The sequence below is a fragment of the Pleuronectes platessa genome, chromosome 8 (assembly GCF_947347685.1).
Source record: "Pleuronectes platessa chromosome 8, fPlePla1.1, whole genome shotgun sequence".
Classification (NCBI taxonomy): domain Eukaryota; kingdom Metazoa; phylum Chordata; class Actinopteri; order Pleuronectiformes; family Pleuronectidae; genus Pleuronectes; species Pleuronectes platessa.
The window spans coordinates 24292451-24302629 of NC_070633.1; the positions used below are offsets into that span (position 1 = coordinate 24292451).

At 41.3% G+C, this 10179-nt stretch overlaps 1 non-coding gene across 1 annotated transcript; it reads right to left on the reverse strand.

Moving 5' to 3' along the window:
• Positions 1-8302: 8302 nt before the first annotated feature.
• On the reverse strand, positions 8303-8395 carry trnai-uau (transfer RNA isoleucine (anticodon UAU)). Its single transcript is given in 2 exon segments — positions 8303-8338; positions 8358-8395. It is a non-coding gene; the product is annotated as a tRNA-Ile (tRNA).
• Positions 8396-10179: the final 1784 nt, after the last annotated feature.

The window sequence follows — 10179 nt, forward strand, 5'->3', positions numbered from 1 at the left end:
TATTGTGTAAACATGCAGAGAATCTCAATAATGGGTTACTTAAGGATAATTCTCTACAACACACAACCACTTTAATCAATATTTACAAATGTGCCACGAGTCAACATTTCATAGACATTAGCTTGATGACTTAAAATAAATAAATTAACTCACCAGACAGTAGAGACAGAAAACATCTCAGACTTCCTGATGTTTCAGTGACAGCCACATCCTCAAGAGTTCAGGTTTTTCCTCAACAGCTTTTGTCAAAGTTCATCTTCATTTCTCACCATTGTCAAGAAAGAGGGTTCAGGGTCCAGGTAAGATGGTCCAGAGTCTGGGTAAGATGGTCCAGAGTCTAGGTAAGATGGTCCAGGGTCCGGATAAGATGGTCCAGACTGTGGTAAGAGGGTCCAGAGTCTGGTAAGGGGGTCCAGAGTCTGGGTAAGATGGTCCAGAGTCTGGTAAGATGGTCAAGAGTCTGGTTAAGATGGTCCAGAGTCTGGTTAAGATGGTCAAGAGTCTGGTTAAGATGGTCCCGAGTCCGAAAAGAGTGTCCAGAGTCTGGTTAAGATGGTCCAGAGTCCAGGTAAGATGGTCCAGAGTCTGGTAAGATGGTCCAGAGTCCAGGTAAGATGGTCCAGACTCTGGTAAGAGGGTCCAGAGTCTGGTAAGATGATCCAGAGTCTGTGTGTCCAGGAGACAGGGAGACATGTTGCTGTGGGGAAGGAGTCGACATAGAAACAGAACGTTCTGGCAGGGAGGCGCTGATTGGTCAAGAGCATCAGGTGATCAGCTGATTGGTCCAGAGCACTGATTGCTGAACAGACAACAGGTGCGTGAAGAAAATGGCGGGAGGAGCAGGGACCAGAGGACACGCCCACAGCCAAGACCCCTTCAGGAGAAACATGTTAACCACATTAAATTATTTCTAGCTATATATCTCTATAGTTTCAAGGAATAATATTTTAGTTGTTCCTACGTCTGCTGTTTCCTTTTTAAATTCACATAATAGCTTCAACAGCTCATCCAGAGCCAGAGAAATGTTTTAAACCAAGGACTAAAATGGACCTGAGCAATAAATCCATTTCTTTTTTAACCTTGTGTGGATTTTACACCAAAAACTATATTTTTAACTTTTAAAAAGCTTTGTTGAAGTTTCCAATGTTTTGAATATTGACCTATGTATAAGACATTAACACATTTTTATTTGTGTCCATATTTTCTGTATTAAAAGGTGCTATACAAATAAAGTTAATGAATATATTGTGATAATTCACAGAACATTAACTTGAACATTGTTTACTCTACAATATCAGAGTTCATAAAGTACTCTTATTTGGTCTCCACTTATAAATAGATAGATAGATGGATAGATAGATATATAGATAGATAGATAGATAGATAGATAATAGATAGATAGATAGATAGAAAGATGTTCTCTTCAAAATTATGCTGAAGTCAAGTCTGCAGATCCCTTTTCATCATCATCTGTGTTTGCAGTCTACAGATGATCCAGCCTCTCCCATTCTGTTCCTGGAAACCCCGCCGATGTCAATGTGCTGGTCCATGACGCCCCTGGGACTGCTTCATCTGTTGCAGTATAACATATCAGATGAAAGAGATCTGTCCAGCTCTCACGCTGTGATTAGGGGATCTTGGTGCAGATGACATTTCCTATCATCTGCTCTCATTCATACCCTTAGCCACACACCTCTATTTGTAAAAAGGCTTGTATGTGGTTGACCATGACACTGACTGACTCCTCACGTTCATGTGTCAGTGGCACTAGTCATCCCTCCTGGTTTGTCTGTTCTTAGTTCTCCTGCTCTTTGTTAACCATTTAGCGTATGGCTCTAGAGAGGCTCCTGCTGCAGAGCCAGCCCTGGCATTTGGAATCATTAAAGTTTGGGATTCCTAAAAAATGTTGCCTGACACTTTTAGCCTTGAGGTAAATGAAATGGTTGGTCTCCACCACATTGATCAACAGTGGAATGAAACTCTGACATGTTAAGGGAGAACTAATTGGGTGTGGGATTGGAGGAGAGTGTGTGTGTGTGTGTATTTGTGTGTGTGTGGTGTGTGGGGCGGTTCTCATTAAGCCTCATTAGAATAAAGATCGGAAAGACACCAAGCACATTCCTGTGATGCAGACGTTTTATCTGCCCCATAATATGATAATAAATCCCCAGTGTATTAGATTCTGAGGTAGATAATATGACCTAGCCTTACCCCGCTTCCAGGGGGGAATCCTCTGTTATGGGGCGGGGTTTAACCAAACTTGGACCTAATAAGTGTTTACAAACAACAGCACTCAAATGCTGACCAAAAGATTTTATGTTGCCATCTTAAAATATTAGGCAAATGTTGCCCCCTATGCATAATCAAATCAGGTTCATGCAAGTGGTTTCTGGAGAGCAGTGAAGTTAGTTTCTTCCAATCCATAAGGATTTGTGCATTATTGTCCATCAATAGAACTGTTGTAATTTATAAATGAGTCTCAAGAGAATCCAAATTCCAAAGAATTATAAAAAACATGGAATCACTTTAAACTGGATTAAACCATGTGTACTATGCATATGGTGAAGTACGATCCCCCATATGGTATCATGTAACACAGCTTTGACTTCCCTTTCACAGGCCTTCTTTATGTAGTTTAAAGATACAAAGGAGAATTAGTAGCTTTTGACTAAATACGACAACTTAAGTGAGAGCGGGCAAACGCTGCTCTTCAATACAGTTCAAACCCAGACAAATCCTAACGGATCAACAAGATCTTAAGAGATCAAGATATCAACAATCATTTTAAAGAATTTAGCTCTGATCTCTTAACCTCCACTTCCACATCAGAGGAGGTGGTTCAGAGTTCTCTGGGTCCTCAACACTGCCGCAGTTAAACGAGTGAAATCAGGGCTGCAGAGGCAATTAAGGCATTCCCCACAATTAAATGCCCTGGTCTGGAGCTGAGTTCTACCAAGCGTTTCATGAGATTTTAACACCTTTCTTGCTCAGAATGATTAACGAGTCAATTGCAGGAGAAGCACTTCCTCTGTATACCAGACCAAGATGTATGCGTGTGATCAAAAAAGAGAAAGGATCCATATCCTAGTTATTTGTCTATTTTCAGGGACACATACATGTTCTGTAATGTACCTGATAACATGCTGTGGTGTGTGTTTGGCTCAGCTGATAGGCTATAATATAATAATAGATGTCGTAAATCATAATTGGTTAAGCTGATGTGAAGAGCCTCACTAGTCCAGGCCTGTAATATATATGACGTCCGGGTTGCACTGGGAGATATTAAACGAAGCTGAATATTGCTCCTCTGTATCTATAATAATGTGAGATTAGATAAGAGGGACTGTGCTGTCAAGTGTCCAGTCCTCAACAGATTTGGACTCTGATGTAATTCAAGTATCATCTCAATCAGAGTGAGCATAAGCTCTGACCTTAGGTTATGCAATCATGTGGATTTTAACTTTAGCTCTCGAGTGGAGTTTCCCGCCTGCAGTGTCTGAGCGTTAATAACAACAACCTTTCTGCACATCTGTGAAACACTCGGCTGCACAGAGAATTTGGATAATAATTATAGCATTTGATTATCCCTGAGGGATCCAACCTGTCTTCTAACACCATGAGCGATTGGGTGGGACAGCACAAGTCTTATCTCCTACTCACTGTAAGAGTTTATTTTGGGTGTTTAAGCTCCAAATGTACAGATTTTCATGGATCAAACTCTTACACCATGAGCTATTAGGTCAGACATGAGCATCTGAATGTTTACTTAGGGGTGAAACCTCAGAATTCACTGGAGTTGATGAGGCTCGAACCCAAAAACCTCAGACCTACTAAGCAGATTTCTAACTCCCTGACATATTTGAACAAATTTATCTCTTGATCTCCTTTGAACTTAATGCAGCTCCTACGGATCAAACCCAGAATCCCAAACCTACCCAGCCGTCCCCTAAATCCCCTGTGCCGCCTCACCGGGCTTGCCAGAGGATCAAACCTACGACCTCAAAGCTTTCTGCGGGGCCTGGCTACTCAGGGGTCTATTGACTCGCTCACCATAACGTGCCGATGGCAACAACTTTTCCTTTGGACAGAACCCAAAAGAAAGAGCCAGAAAAAAGGAAGAAACAGTCTTAAACTAAACAACTAGAGACCACCCTTCAGGCAACTTCATCAGGTGAATTTGAAGTCCAGCTTCCAAAGCTCAGGTTTGAAGAGACTCACTCACGTATTTTTATGTCTTAGGTTCAGTTTCCAGGCACTGTACCGGATTTCTGAAGAGCAAACACCTGAAGTAAATACTCAAAGGTGCGAACAAATATCAGTCAAGTGTCTTTTTTTTATGACTGGCTCTTTGTGTTAGAGGAGTGTTGTTAAGGTTTGGGTTCAACTCAGTCCGACTCGGATGCTCTTAGACATACAACATTGAAGTGTCGGGTCAAATGTGTTGGAGGCAGCTTTGAGGTTTGGAGGATGAGGGCTCAATCCTCTCTGAATTCTGAGGGTTGAAGCTAGTATGAAGTGGCGCAGTGTGTCAAGGGAAATACTCTGAGCTTTTGTGGATCTGGAAACTGTGAGTGGCCCGTGGGGGGGGGGGGGGGGGGGGGGGGGGGGCAGAGTCTGGTTAGAACTCCGCCATATTTTGGTACCTAGTATCAAAATAAAATCAGTTTTTCTTTATTATTAGTTTTTTCCAGACAAATTGAAATTGGGGTCCACACTCAGTTAAGACACTTCACCGTTGGCAAGGTATAAATATTTGAGTGTGCCCACGTGCATGCGTGTGTGTGCTGCCCAGGTGACAGCAACTTACATTGGCCCCTCAAAAACAAGATTTCCATTCCTAGTCATATCTCTACATTCCTCTAGGCAAAGGTCAGAGAGGGAAGTGCGTAGGCAGCAAAAGAGGACTTCAAGGTGTGCAGCAGTGAGTCAGACGAGGCTCTGTCCTCACACGAGAATGTCGTCTGGGAGTCAACAAGAGCATTCTTTTAAATAGCCCAGCTACTCACAAGGGGATTTCACATTCAATTTGAGGAAGTGTTTTTTTTTTTTAGCTAAAGCTCAGTTACACAGGGTTATGAGAGATAATGTGCATATTACACAAAAGCTGGGATAAGAAACATATTGTCAACTCATCTTTTTCAAAACGTAACATTTAATATCAATGCCTCTTTATATGATCATACTTAAACAAAACATGAATGCTAAAAAATTATCTTTTCAGCAGATGCGTGATACCTTAATTTCTGGAGAAGCTGGTGCTGCTTACTCTCTAGGGAACTGAACTATTTTCCATAAATAGCAAAAACACACTGCACTAGCAAATGTTTTTTTGTTTTGTTATTAAGCTGTCTCCTCACGCGACCTGTCCATGATGTGTGTTACTGTACTTAACCAAATTAGCATTCCAACACTGTAGAACAACCGTTTCAAGACATCACTTGTTCCCGTGCACTATGGGTAAAGTGCATCCAAAGCCCTTAGCCATCAGTTACGCCGTGTAATGAATATTCAAAGAGTGTAGTATTTAAAAGTCATCCTGCTCGTGTTGCCTTGGCCCTCAGTCAACACGACCCCCCTGTGACCCTCGTATTAACCACCTGGCACTGGCTGGATCCCACCCAGCTCCCTGACCTACTGTATAATAATGTATAATTATCTCTCGAACCTTGAAAGAGGTTGTCCAACTCTCCCGTGTGTGAGATTCTGCCTGAAGTGCTGTGTTAGGCCGTCAACAATCGCTGAATAAGTGTGTGCTGAGGCTCTGGGTGCTTTGATGTCCTAAGTATGTTTCTTTAATCAAGACTTATCCGAGGAGATAATAGCTTCATAGATAATAAAAAGAAACTAGTGTCGTGGTCATTAAGGATTAAACATTTAAAATTACAAGTGAATGGACAAGTAAGCCCTGAAGACTGTCCTGTCCTTCATAACTCCCTGCTGTCCGCTCTCAGGCACACGTTAATACTGCAATAATCCTCTTGGACTTTTTCCCATTTAATACGTAAAGTGTATCAGCAGTATGCGTACATTCACCTAAAAATTGTGATAGCAAAGTCCCTTTATGGATAGAATTAGGACTATCACCTTCTTTTCAAGTTTGGATTGGTTTATTAGTGATAACACAGAGTTTTTAAAGAAAATTGGTACTGAGACAAAACGTTGTGCTATCCATCCTTCACCTAATTTAAGTATATCTTTGGGGGCAGTTGCTTGTGGTCATACAGGAGCAATTAGGATGATAGTTTAAAGTGAACATCGCCAATTCAGTGGATGGGGTCCCTCCTCAACCCAACAGAACCTTTTTTCTGATTGGATTTAGGCAAGCGCAGAGGCACAAAATCAAATTATAAGCAGGGTTCATTCTACACATAGATACCAAACGCTTGCTGAGCTGAAACTGGATTGATTATAATAATTTAATTTATCCTAATAACTACATTTTATCAATTTTCTTAGCCTTATATTCTGTTTATAAGAAGAAATTGGAGATTGTGGAATTCTGATTTGCAATTTCTTCATTACCTCCACCCAGGAGGTTACGTTTTCAACCCTGTCTATTGTGTGTTGTTTGTTTTATTTGTAAACAGGAATATGCAAAAAACTTCTGGACATATTACTGATGAACTTGGTTTAATGATGCAGTCTGGTTGAGGGAAGAACACGCATAATTTTGGTGTGGATCTTGATAAGGGGGTTAATACAATCTTTGATTTCTCAGAGAATAATTCATGGATTTGATGAAAAAAATCCAGCATATTTATAGGATTTATATTCATGAGTGTGCAATTACGAGAATATCCACATGAAAATCTGGATCTACTGAATTTAGATGTGGTTTGGCCTTCCCACAGGTCTGCATCTGGATATCGTTTAATATGCAGGTGTGGAAGTTACACAGGACTCTACCGAAATTGTTTTTTGTAGACACACTCATGTTCGAGCATGAAAAATATCAACCATCAACATTCATTACAGACGTTAGGACAAATGTTACAAAGGTAAAGAAGCATATACCTATTCATTGCTTTGACTTGACTACTTTCTTTTCACAGCTCTGGTTGAAAGAAAAAACCTTCGTACCACACTGACACTGAGCTCAGCCATTCAACATCACAGCTAAACAGTCGTGAATGAATGCGATTCTAAGTCCAGGGTCAATACAACATGACCGTTGATTGTAAATGGGAACATCTCAACTTTTCAATTCATCTAATACATTCACACTCATGCGGACAGTATAGCGTCTCTTTGTGCAGATAGAATCTTCATTTACAAACGCTGGGTATTAAATGGTAGGAAGGTGAATTTTTCTTTAAGGCATGTGCTGCAATAACTAGACGTCAGTTGCTAGTGGGAGGAAAAGACAAAAGCAGATTTCAGTTAACAATTAGGTCCGGACTTTCAGCACAAGCCGAGAGGAGATTCTTGGCACAGAAGCACAGAAGCACAGTTCAGTTGAGAGGTGCTGCAGCAGGCGGGGGCAGAACGTAACAGAACAACGTGTTTTTGTTTTGAGCGCATTGACACCACGGCCGGCTCTTATCACCCAAAGCTCTCTTGACATCTACGTCAGTGTCTTGTATGTGTGTGTGGCTCCACCTTTTCATCCTATATTTTCTTTCTTTTTCTTTTTCATTTTCTTTTTCATTTTGTCGTTCGTCACGTGTTAGAAACATCATCACCGTGCCCACTCACTCGTGGAGAATCCTGCGGAGGATCTCATGCCCACATCAGCTCATCCAGAGTTTTAGCAGACTCTTTTTTACCGGGGAGAGTCCAGAAAAGGTCTGGATGGTCTCACTCGGACATTTCCCACTCAGTAGTTCAGTGCTTTTCTGAAAGCAGCTTAAGAATCTTCTTCTGTCACTCCCTTAGTTTTTTTTTCATGGAAGATTAAATGTATAACACAGATGCATTATTGTTATTGTAATGAGTGAGTAGTGGAAAATACAAGATTATAATTATAATTGTTAATGTGGCATCAAGGAGTGAAATCATCTCAGTCCAATTTTGTATGTAAATTAATGTCATTGTCACACTTCACAGGTTCAACATATGTTCTCGCTATCATTGCATTTCTATTCATCTGTCGCTTGTTTCATTAAATCTGTATTGTGTATTAGACCTTGCTGAATTTACTTTCCTAATTGCCCCCTGGTGGCTGGTTTCCGTGTTCTCTATCACACACATATGCCAATATCTCGGTACACTGAATGGAGGAAGATGGGAATCAAACCACCGTGGACAATCATTAAACTTTTTGTATAATGTGTTATTTGTTAGTAGTGTAAAGTCAACCTTATGCTCCAGGTGAGGATCGAACTCACAACCTCGGCATTACTGCGCAGATCACTGTCTATAAGTACCGCGCGCTAACCGATTGCGCCACTGGAGCATGCTACCCTCTGCAAATCTGAGATATCCTGGCTTCATGTCCGGAAAGCGGGGAGGCAGTGTAGAAGCCGCCTCCATGTTCATGTACAGTTTCTGAGCTGTAATCAGGAATCCCTGTTAACTACCCTGGTTTACCAAACTCGTATGGGTTTAACCTCAGTTATATCATTCGATCACAACCCATTTTACTTTCTCCACTCCTTTAATGTGAACCTTTTCCTTTCGACAGCATTGGGCTCATTTGCTCTTAGTCCTCATTTTTCCTCCTCACTTTCTATTACCAGATGCATTTCCTGAGCTGTCAACACAGCAGAAGTATCTCGTTCACTATAAATTCTGGTGATCAGCATATTCCTGCAGCACGAAAAAAAAAAAGAAAAAGCGTGGGGGTTATAAAATATCCAGATTCATTTTCATTCTGCTCCTTTTAAATAGGCAGTTGAAACTTTATGACAAAGATGGTTGATCTTGGCAAGAGCTCTCTGTTATCACATCCAGACAGTTTTAATTAGATTTATAATTCCACAGTAATTTGTGACCTTATCATAAAGTATTATTGTTGTCTGTCTATGTGTGTGTCTGTGTGACTCGACAAAAGGTCAATGTTGTGAGGTATAACTGTGTAACTGTCCCTGAAAAACACTACATTGGTTGTTGGCAACCGGCTAAGTTTGTGAGATGTCACATTATCCAGGTGATAGTGAAGTGGCAGGTTGTTCCCCTTGTACCAGTCTAATTTGCTCATAAAGAATCTCAATTGAAACATGAAGCTTTCACAGTAGCTCCGTGTCTCCACGCTGACAGAGAGATGCCCGGCAGCTTCCCGAATACCACGTCGTCACGAGAGAGAAGAGAAGGCGAGTGTCTGTTTTCCAGGAGTTCACACCTCCCTCTGCTTACCTGTTGTTGTTTTGTTCGTCACTTGCTGCTGGAGCTGACGCAGATATTAATCATCCCTGGATCCTGAGGAAATCAACAACATCAACCGGAATAACAACAGCAATCCACGGCCCGCTGTGATAACCCAAACTGCAACAGGGTCGCACAACAAAAACACTGTGGGAGGAATCTTTATGTCGCTCACATGGGTGTCGCTGCAGATTTTGCACGTAGCTCATTTGAATCTGCACAAGCAAACAGAAAAATTGAAGAAGCTGTTAATGCAGAACAGAGAAATTAACAAGGTCAAACCCCCCCCCCCCCCCGCATCATGTAATGAAACTTAGCCACACAGAAAGGAAAAAGTGTATTAAATTACTCAAACTGTGGAGCAGGAAAGTGGTAACATGCTACTTTAAGGTGCTGTATACATCCTGGTATTCATTCCATTACAGAATGTAATCTGAATAAGAGTCACGGCTGCAGGAAAATGTCATTTGATATTTACATTAGGCGAGGAGACAGGTCCACATATTACTTTGCAACACAGAACTCTCATATAGAGCAGGGACATTACAGCCGAATATTATGTACAGCACAAGATGACAGAGCAGGGTACACGGCACTGGCAACAATGCATATAAATACAATATATATATTATACATGACGCACCTGGGAGCTCAGGTAGCATGTGCATGTGAATACAAGAGTAAACGTGTCGTACAACTGTGGTATAGGTTCCTGAAACGCCTGAAACAAGTCATAACCACAGTCAAGGAAGGTAAAGTGGTCCGGGCTGCAAAGGTGCAGCCGCTGCTCATTTCTTTTTATTTAGTCTGAGCAGCTAAACGAATTAGCAGCCATCTTGCTTTTGGCGTTGGTGCCAAACAAGATCAAATGGCGCC